We start from the raw sequence: 8,754 nt of genomic DNA on the forward strand, positions 1-8,754 counted from the left end.
CGACTGAATTGGATAAAGATAGTCTGCTAGGGATGTGTGCTGGAATAATGCTGCACCACCAAGAGCCCAAGATACAACTGCAAAGGGCAATTTCAACAAAGTCAACATTTTGCTGGAGTAATCACTTTGTGGATCCACTAGTTCGACCCTCAGTAAGATTGCGGAGAACCACGGTTTAGTGATTACAACACATTGCTGGGACACTGGTGGTCGCATTTGATCAGAGACCCCTGAAATGCTCCTGCCAGGACTAACCTCCATGACTTTCAGCTTTCTTTTGCTGCCTGGTTTGGATGCCGTTCCCATGCACTAAGAACTATGAGTATGACTGCATACATTACTTAGATCTAGGAAATATTTAAAACACACATATTATACATACATGCTGCAGCTGAATGTGCAAATTTCATATGTAAAAAACACCAACAGCAGCTTTGTGGATGACACTGTATAGTGGTTCAGAATAAGAGAAAGAGCTTCACATGCAATTGCGCATTGGTAGGAATTTGAGGCAAATGGCTAGAGTGCCTGGAGGGAGATCAACCCTTTTCATACACGCCCACACTAAGAGCAGAGAGCCTTAGGAACCTTATAAGGGATGTGCAAGAAAAAGAATTTGCATTTTGTTTAGAGCTCACAGTGGCCAAAACATTTCATGGAATAAGCAGCTGAACTGGCTGTTTTTATGAAACAAACTCCCTCCCCGCTCCATCTGCAGCCAGATGTTTAGAGTTTTGGTCATAGGGAACAATGGGGAAACTTGAAACACGCCATTGTTCCCCATGGGTAGCTCCTAGGAACACCAAAGTGGGTTGGATGGTAGGGTATGATGGGTGCTACCTACCACCCAACCAACAAAAGAAAAGGGCAAGTGGGCAATTTTAAACAAAATTTTCACTTTTCATAGGATCCTACGGGGCAGGGTTTGGGAGAAAGGTTAAAAATTTGTTTAAAATTGCCTACTTGCCCATTTCTTTTCTGGGTTGGGTGGTAGGTAAAGCCACCCATGGGGAACAATGGGGCGCTTTGAGTTTCCCCATATCTGTACACTCAGAGTGCATGCACACAAGTTTTGCAATGCCATTTGCAATCCTGTCTTGCAAAAACACTGAAGCACACCGTAAAAGGGCATCTGTCCCTCCCAATACAGAACACACACTTCAAACACAGTCCAAATGGCAAAACAAACAAACAAACAAAGAAACAACCCCCCCACACAATCCACTGACCTAGAATCCACTGCCAGCTAGTGCCTATGATGTAGTAACATCATTGACACAAGTTGCTCTCTCTCACACACAATTAAGACTTCTAACTTCCTAGCATTGCAACAGCTTCCACAGCAGGCCCCTTAGCAGCAAGCATACATACACTTAACTAGAGCAACTTCAGCCACATTTTGACTGAGTACACCTTACAATGCAGATTGCAGAGCAGACCAGAGTAGTGCGTGAAGCACAAGTTAATCTAAAGGCCAGACTTAGAGCTCATCACAGCAATCACAAAGATATTTCTCTCTCTCTCTCTCACCCCTGCCACGGTCCATTTTTCAGAAGTGCACCTGGGCATGCTGGGAGAAGGGGACGGATCATCACCTATCTGAAACACCTGAGACCTCCTGTCTATCTGGAGCAAGGAGTGGAAGATTACCCATTGTGAGCCGTGACCTCCTACTTCGAGGGAGAAAAGAAAACCACAAAATCAATCCTCCTGTAATGGATTTACCAGCCTTTGTCTCAGAGCAAGCCCATGTGAGGGGAAGAAAAATGCTGAATCATCCCCTCTATGCCTTCTGAACAAAGGCTTCTCCCAAAACTTTCCTGAAGGCTGCCACCACCACCCAATTATTAATAGAGTTTGGCCCCCACTGGGCTTGGGTGGACTCCCAGGGAGACTCCTCTTCTTTTGCTATTGGAAAAGTACAAAAAACCTTCCACATGCAAGCTTACACATGGTGAGAAAACTGGTAGTTGGTGAATGATGTGTCTTGCACAAGAGAAAACCCTTTCCAGCCCCCACTTTCCCGAGTTAAAAATCAACTCGAAGAGGCTGGTTAAAATTGCAAAAAAGAAAAAGAAAAGCTTTATTCAAATGCTAAAGACTGCTTTGGTCTGTGGCTCTCTCAGCTTTAGTTACAGGTAAAAGAAATACTCATTAGATTACAAGAATACTTCAAAAAGCACCCTCGATGATATTGGAGCAGCACACTTTTAAACCGTGGTTACCCAGTTGCAAAGAACATGGATGTACGAAAACACAAAAATATCTTTAAAAGCTTACAAAGTATTTTACAACATCCTAGTTGGATGGGCACAGGCTCAGCTTTTCTTAGCTTAGTTGCGTTACAGGTATTTATTTATTTATTAGATCTATATACCGCCCTTCCGATGCAGCTCAGGGCAGTTCACAACATGATAAAACACAATTAAAAACAAATTAACAATTAAAATAAAACTATTAAAACACAATAAAACCAATAAAACAGCTAAAAGCCCTCAAAATCAGGGCAACAATTTAAAACAGTTTAAAATAATTAATCATTTAAAACTCTGGAAGGCCAGACCAAATAAGTACATTTTAAGGGCTCTCTTGAAGGACAGCAATGATTTCAGATTACGAATTTCTGCCGGGAGTGCATTCCATAGCCCAGGAGCAGCTACAGAGAAGGCCCGCCTCTGCATCGCCACCAGACGAACTGGTGGCAACTGGAGATGGAGCTCCTCAGATGACCTTAACGTGCGGTGGGGATCATGTAAAAGAAGGCGCTCTCTTAGATAACTCGGACCTAAGCCATTCAGGGCTTTAAAGGTAATAACCAGCACTTTGTATTTTGCCCGGAAACATATCGGCAGCCAGTGTAGCTGTTTCAAAACAGGCATAATATGGTCTCTCCGGGTTGCCCCAGAGACCAGTCTGGCTGCCGCATTCTGAACTAACTGAAGTTTCCGGACTACGTACAAAGGCAGCCCCACGTAGAGAGCATTGCAGTAGTCAAGCCGGGAGGTTACCAGCTGATGCACCACTGTTTTGAGGTCATCCTCTCCGAGGAATGGATGCAGCTGTTGAATCAGCCGAAGCTAAAGGTAAACAATAGAACAGGTTGAGGGATACACAAAGCACATGAAAGGAAATAAAAGTCTAATGCCAAAATCTGACTTAACTTTCGCTAGACTAAAGTTCGCAAAGCCAAAATCCCTGGATTCCTTTGCCTTGAAACTCACCAACCCCTGGATGGAGAATTTAAGCCCCTGCAGTCGTAATCCACCCCAAGTACAGTACCTCCAGTGACTGTTGCTGGTGTCTATCTTATGTTTCTTTTTAGATTGTGAGCCCTTTGGGGACAGGGATCTATCTTATTATTTATTATTTCTGTGTAAACCACTTTGGAAACTTTTGTTGAAAAGCGGTTTATGAATAAATATTTGTTGTTGTTGTTGCAGTCCTATCTTCCAAGAACTGCAGTCCTCCTTTTGCAGCCATTTCCCTGGCCACACGTCTGGCTGCAACTCCAGCCCAGCTTCTTTCTCTAACAAGGAGACCCTTCTCTTCCTTCCAACTCCTGTCTAGGTCCCACCCACCTGGTGTGCTAATTGGCTGAACCCCGGAGGTCACCAGCCTGTCAGTCAGGACAGGGTTCACTTCTGGTTCACTCTTTAGGGGAGAGGAGGGGCTGTTCACTACACCTTCCTTCCTCTTCTCCTGATGTATCCTCTTCAAGAGAGGCATAAGGGCTCTTTCTGCCTCCCAATCTCTTTGAATATATTTTGAAATTCCTGTCCTTGGTGTTCCCCCTCCCTGCCCAGCCAATGAGGGCACAGTTGCCCATGACCTTGATTTCTATAACAAGCCAACCAAGTAGCGAGGAGATCACCAGCCAATCAGAAGCCAGTGCCAGAAAACCAATCAGCAAGGGAAAAACAGGCCTCCAAAATGGCTCTCGAAACATTCCGATTGAAACAGGGTTAATTTGCTCCGAGCTTGAAAAGGCCCTTTATTTAGAGGGTGTTTTGTTTCAAGTAGAAACGTTTCTATGTCATAATGTTTGCACATCCCTAAACCCTATTTGTAATGCACAGTCTTGCTGATTAAACACTGTTCTGGAGCCATCCAATTCTCTTTCTTTTGCCAAGCTATCTGGTTTCAAACAAACCACACTTGTGTTTACAAATAGCCTTAACACAGCTCAATACATCCCACAAGGAACCAGTTTAGCTGCATCTTTATTCTAACCAGTTGCCTTTAGTGTGATCCTTGGCCTGACAGTTGCAGCCAGAAGTCCGCACCCTAGGCAAGCAATGTTAACTCCTTCAGCAGCAGTGTGCTGGAGGGGCAGGATATAAATACTGTAAAATAAGCTCTTCCCTTAGGCATGTCAGTCAACCAATTCATAACTTTATTCCATGAAAAACAGTTGCACCTGTATTTCTATTGCTAAATAGGGTTGGCTGCCAACTAAAGCAGCTTAAATATATATACAAATAGTTTTAACACAATAAATCTGAGGCAAAAAGCAAACTATTATTTTATTATAGACAAAAGAATCTCTTCTTCTCAGTATATGTCAGTAATCCATAACTCACTTTCGTATGATCTACATGAATTTGGATGAATGTTATCTTGATACTTAAAGGTAAAGTGTGCCGTCAAGTCGATTTTGACTCCTGGCGCCCACAGAGCCCTGTGGTTTTCTTTTGGTAGAATACAGGAGGGGTTTACCACTGCCATTCCAGTAGTTAATAAAAACAATTCATTTCTCAACAAGTTTGCCTGGAGTATCCCACCCGCCTTTAAAGTGCCCATAGTAAGCTGTCTAATTTAACTTAATATGGGCACCTTAAGCAGGGGGGAAATACTCCAGACAAATTTGTAAAGCAACTAATTGTTTTTATTAATTACAAGAATGGTAAGTATCAGGAGAACATTCATCCATATTCATGTCGATTATATGAAAGTGAGTTATGGATTACTGGGTGACTCTGGGCCAGTCACTTCTCTCTCAGCCTAACCTACTTCACAGGGTTGTTGTGATGAGAAACTTAAGTATGTAGTACATCGCTCTGGGTTCCTTGGAGGAAGAGCGGGATATAAAATGTAAAAATAAAAATAATAAAATGAGACATTAGACATCTGTGTCTAATTTATAAGGTTTCTGTGATGTTCAATAGTGGGGTGGATTGGGTGCTTCCCATGACACAGCAACACTCATCCTAGCTGCTGTTAATGAATAAGTCCACAATAACCTTTTATTACATTATTTCTGAGAAGCCAAAAAGAATAGTTTTAAGATGGATGTGATTTCATATCCTCTTATAGCCTTAATATCTACTAGACTGCCATGCCAAAAATCTCATGATCTGAGGACATGACCAAACAATACAGGCAATATCAGCTCCCAAGGCATGACATCTCCAGCATATGAATAAAGATAGCAGTTTCAAGGCAAAAAAATGTTTTTAAGATGATGTGTGTGTGTTTCAGAGGAGGCATTGTTTTAAAACTGTAACAGCCTTGGCTCTCTAGCTGTTATTGACCTACAGCTTCCTATCATCTTTGGATTCTGCACAAAAACACCCTGAACTGTTTGAACTCTACAGATCTCCTGGCTCACCAAGTTTCTAAGTTCTGAGGATAAACTTGGGACATAATATTTTTGACTGTGACTACAAAACCAACACAGGTATCAACATCAAGAGCAGAGAGATGAACTTACTATTTCCAACCTCAAAAAACCTCCAGAGGACCTAAGAGATAACAACCAATCTTCATGTTCTGCTCCCTATTGGGTTCAGGCAACTTGCCTCCCTGCTCAAGTGGGCATCACTACTTGACTTGAGGAAAGTGACTTTCATTCTGATTTGTGGAATCTAGTTCACATTCAGCACAGTATAAAAACCTATCCTTCAGCATCCCTATTTAGCAACATAGAGAATGGAAAGGGATTAAATCCAACCCCTAATATTAGGCAAGACTATCCACATATCAGCACCTCCTTGGCTCAACTCAGACATTATTCTGTACAAGTGTACAGATGTCTGCATACTCTTACATCTGTTTGTGTGAATGACTATACCTGTGTTCATGCTAAAAGTGAAAATGGGTAAAGGTAAAGTGTGCCATCGAGTCGGTGTCGACTCCTGGTGCCACAGAGCCCCTTGGTTGTCTTTGGTAGAATACAGGAGGTGTTTACCATTGCCATCTCCCATGCAGTATGAGATGATGCCTTTCAGCATCTTCCTATATCACTGCTGCCCGATATAGCTGTATCCCATAGATACAGCCCCTCAAATGCATGGTACAGATAACTGTAACTGTGTATACTGGTTGTACAAGTGTTGAACATAACACGTGAATGGGCCTCTTGACAACTAAGCCAACCTATCCAATCCATCTGACAATGTACTGTATAGGCTGTAGGTACAGTATGTTCCAAAAAGGGTGTTGCAGACTAAATAGCTTACTTCAGCTCACTCAAGCAAATGAGTCATACTATGAGGGAAATTAAAATAAAAAGTCACTAGCTAGTCTGCTTTGAGGGAAACTCCTGCCAGACCCCATGAACAAGAGACCTTAGAGACATAGGAAACTGCCCTACACTGAGTCAGACCACAGGTCCATCTAGCTCAGTATTGTCTACACAGACTGGCAGCGGCTTCTCCAAGGTTGCAGGCAGGAATCTCTCTCAACCATATCTTGGAGATGCCAGGGAGAGAACTTGGAACCTTCTGCTCTTCCCAGAGCGGCTCCATCCCCCAAGGGGAAGATCATGAAGTGCTCACACATCAAGTCTCCCATTCATATGCAACCAGGGCAGACTCTGCTTAGCTAAGGAGACAAGTCATGCTTGCTACCACAAGACCAACTCTCCTCTCCCTTGAACATGAGCAACATGTAGACTACATACACTTTGAGGATAGAATGCATACAGACTTTGATATATTCCACGGATACAGTCAATGCAGTTTTGAAGTTTTATTGTTGTATTTAAAGTACCAAAAGTGATGCAATGCCCTGTATGGCAAGTTTTACCATTAGCTCTGGTTTCCGCTAGAAACCAGGCCAGAGGAAGAGCCTCCATAGGACTCCAGTTGTTTATCCTTGCACTAGCCAAGGACTTGCAAATAACTCTGCTAACTCATAAGAATGCTTACTAGCTCACAGGCCCGCAAATCTCTCTATTAATCAGTGTACTCAAGCAGGTGAGCCAGCCTGCGTACTACAAGGAAAGCTTATTTTAAAAAATCATTAGCGAATCTGCTCTGAGGGAAACTCCTTCCAGACCCCCTCAGTGATGAACAGTGACACACAACAGCAACCTGATCAAAACAACTTCTCCCCCACTCTCCCCCAGCAATATACAAACCTTTCTAGTTTGGTTGTTGGGGGGTAATCCCAGGGCAATGCAGCAAGTAGCCGTCTACAAGTCGGAGGGCCATCCATCAGCATTTCCAAGTGATGTTACATAAAGGATTTGTCATGTTTACAGGTGGGCTTGAAAGACAGATGTACTCCCAAAAACTTGTGCAGGGGCAAAAAGGAAAGCATGGCCACCTCAGGAGCTTTCTCACCATGCCACCACTGCTCTGGAAAGGCATAGCAGCCTGAGCCAAATGTGGGCCTACCCACCCCAGGAAGATTATTGGGCCTGGTCTGGGTTCAGAGGCACTTAAGCAGCCAGTTATTAAACTGCCAAGGCCCTACATCCTTTGGGGCCATCCCTAGCATTTCTCTCAATCAAAAATCAGTTCCAGAAAAGGCAGCTGTGGATGCTGCTCCATGTTGCCTTCCTTTCACTTTAGTAACAAGCCAGACAGAGGCAAGCAGAATGAGAAGCCGTTTTCCAACCCCGCCTGGAGCAGCAAACTCACCGGATCAGGGAAGGAAGGGAGCGAAGGGTGCGTGTGCTGCTCCTGGAGTCCCGCCGGAGGGACAGGAGATTGCCAGAGAGAGGGAAGGCAAGCCCAGCAGGGCAAGCTCGGACAAGTAGGGAATCAGTCAGTCAATCAGGGCTGCTGCTTGCGCTTTCGCTCTCTCGCTCTCCCCTCCCGCTGCTGACCTCAGCCTTCCATAGTGCAGCAGCAGCAGCAGCAGCAGCAGCAACACGCCTCTATGGGCAAAGGAGCCAACACGGCCCCGAGGAAAGGAAAGAGCAGAGCAGCCGCCCCGGCTTTCAAAGCGCAGCTTTCAGTCAAATCAAGGCTGGAGCAGCTCAGCCACCGCCGATCACGAAGTGGAGCAGGTGGCTCACAAAGTCCACAGGGGAGGCACGCCACTCTGGCACTAAGTCACAGGAAGATCAAACATACTAGGAGTGCCTCCGTCTTTCTTCCAAGGTGGCTCCCAGAAAATGCAGGACTTCGGCAGGACGGGGCTGCTCCTGCTCCTGAAACGGACTTGGTCAGGGAAACTTTGGCTGAGGTTAACGCGTGTGAACTGGAGAGCCCGGCAGAAATCCCCCTTCTCCGTAGCTTCGCCTCTTCCCTACTTCACAGTCACTCATCCAGTATTGAGCAGAGGGGCGAAGAGCAGCTGCACCCCGCACCAGCTCCATAGCTCCCAACGCTCTCCGGCATTCGGCCTCACCGATGCTCCGCTCCTCCCTCCAGCTCTGCGTTAACCCACAGGGCGCTCCACACGCGCGACTGCCTAAAGGGTTCTTTCCTTCCTCCCGGTGCCTGCCCGGCTCGAAGCTTCCCTCAGCTGGTGAACAAGCCACACTGCAGAAAAACAGCACAGCCGAAGGAAAGGACACGCCCC

The 8,754-nt window shown here is 45.0% G+C and overlaps 1 protein-coding gene across 4 annotated transcripts in view; it reads right to left on the bottom strand.

The window, feature by feature from the left end:
* Window positions 1-8,730, bottom strand: part of PARP3 (poly(ADP-ribose) polymerase family member 3) — a 38,851-nt gene extending 30,121 nt beyond the window's left edge. Inside the window, exons 1-2 of one of the 4 annotated variants that reach the window (XM_053296167.1) lie at window positions 7,866-8,728; window positions 256-347 (exon numbers count right to left, since the gene is read on the bottom strand). The gene's annotated coding sequence lies outside the window, so the exon portion shown is untranslated. Of the gene's footprint in view, window positions 1-255; window positions 348-7,360; window positions 7,835-7,865 lie in introns of those variants that run through there. The other 3 variants (XM_053296168.1, XM_053296165.1, XM_053296166.1) reach the window with 3 other exon arrangements.
* Between the last annotated feature and the right edge of the window lie 24 nt (window positions 8,731-8,754).

The sequence above is a fragment of the Hemicordylus capensis genome, chromosome 2 (assembly GCF_027244095.1).
Source record: "Hemicordylus capensis ecotype Gifberg chromosome 2, rHemCap1.1.pri, whole genome shotgun sequence".
Taxonomy (NCBI): Eukaryota; Metazoa; Chordata; class Lepidosauria; order Squamata; family Cordylidae; genus Hemicordylus; species Hemicordylus capensis.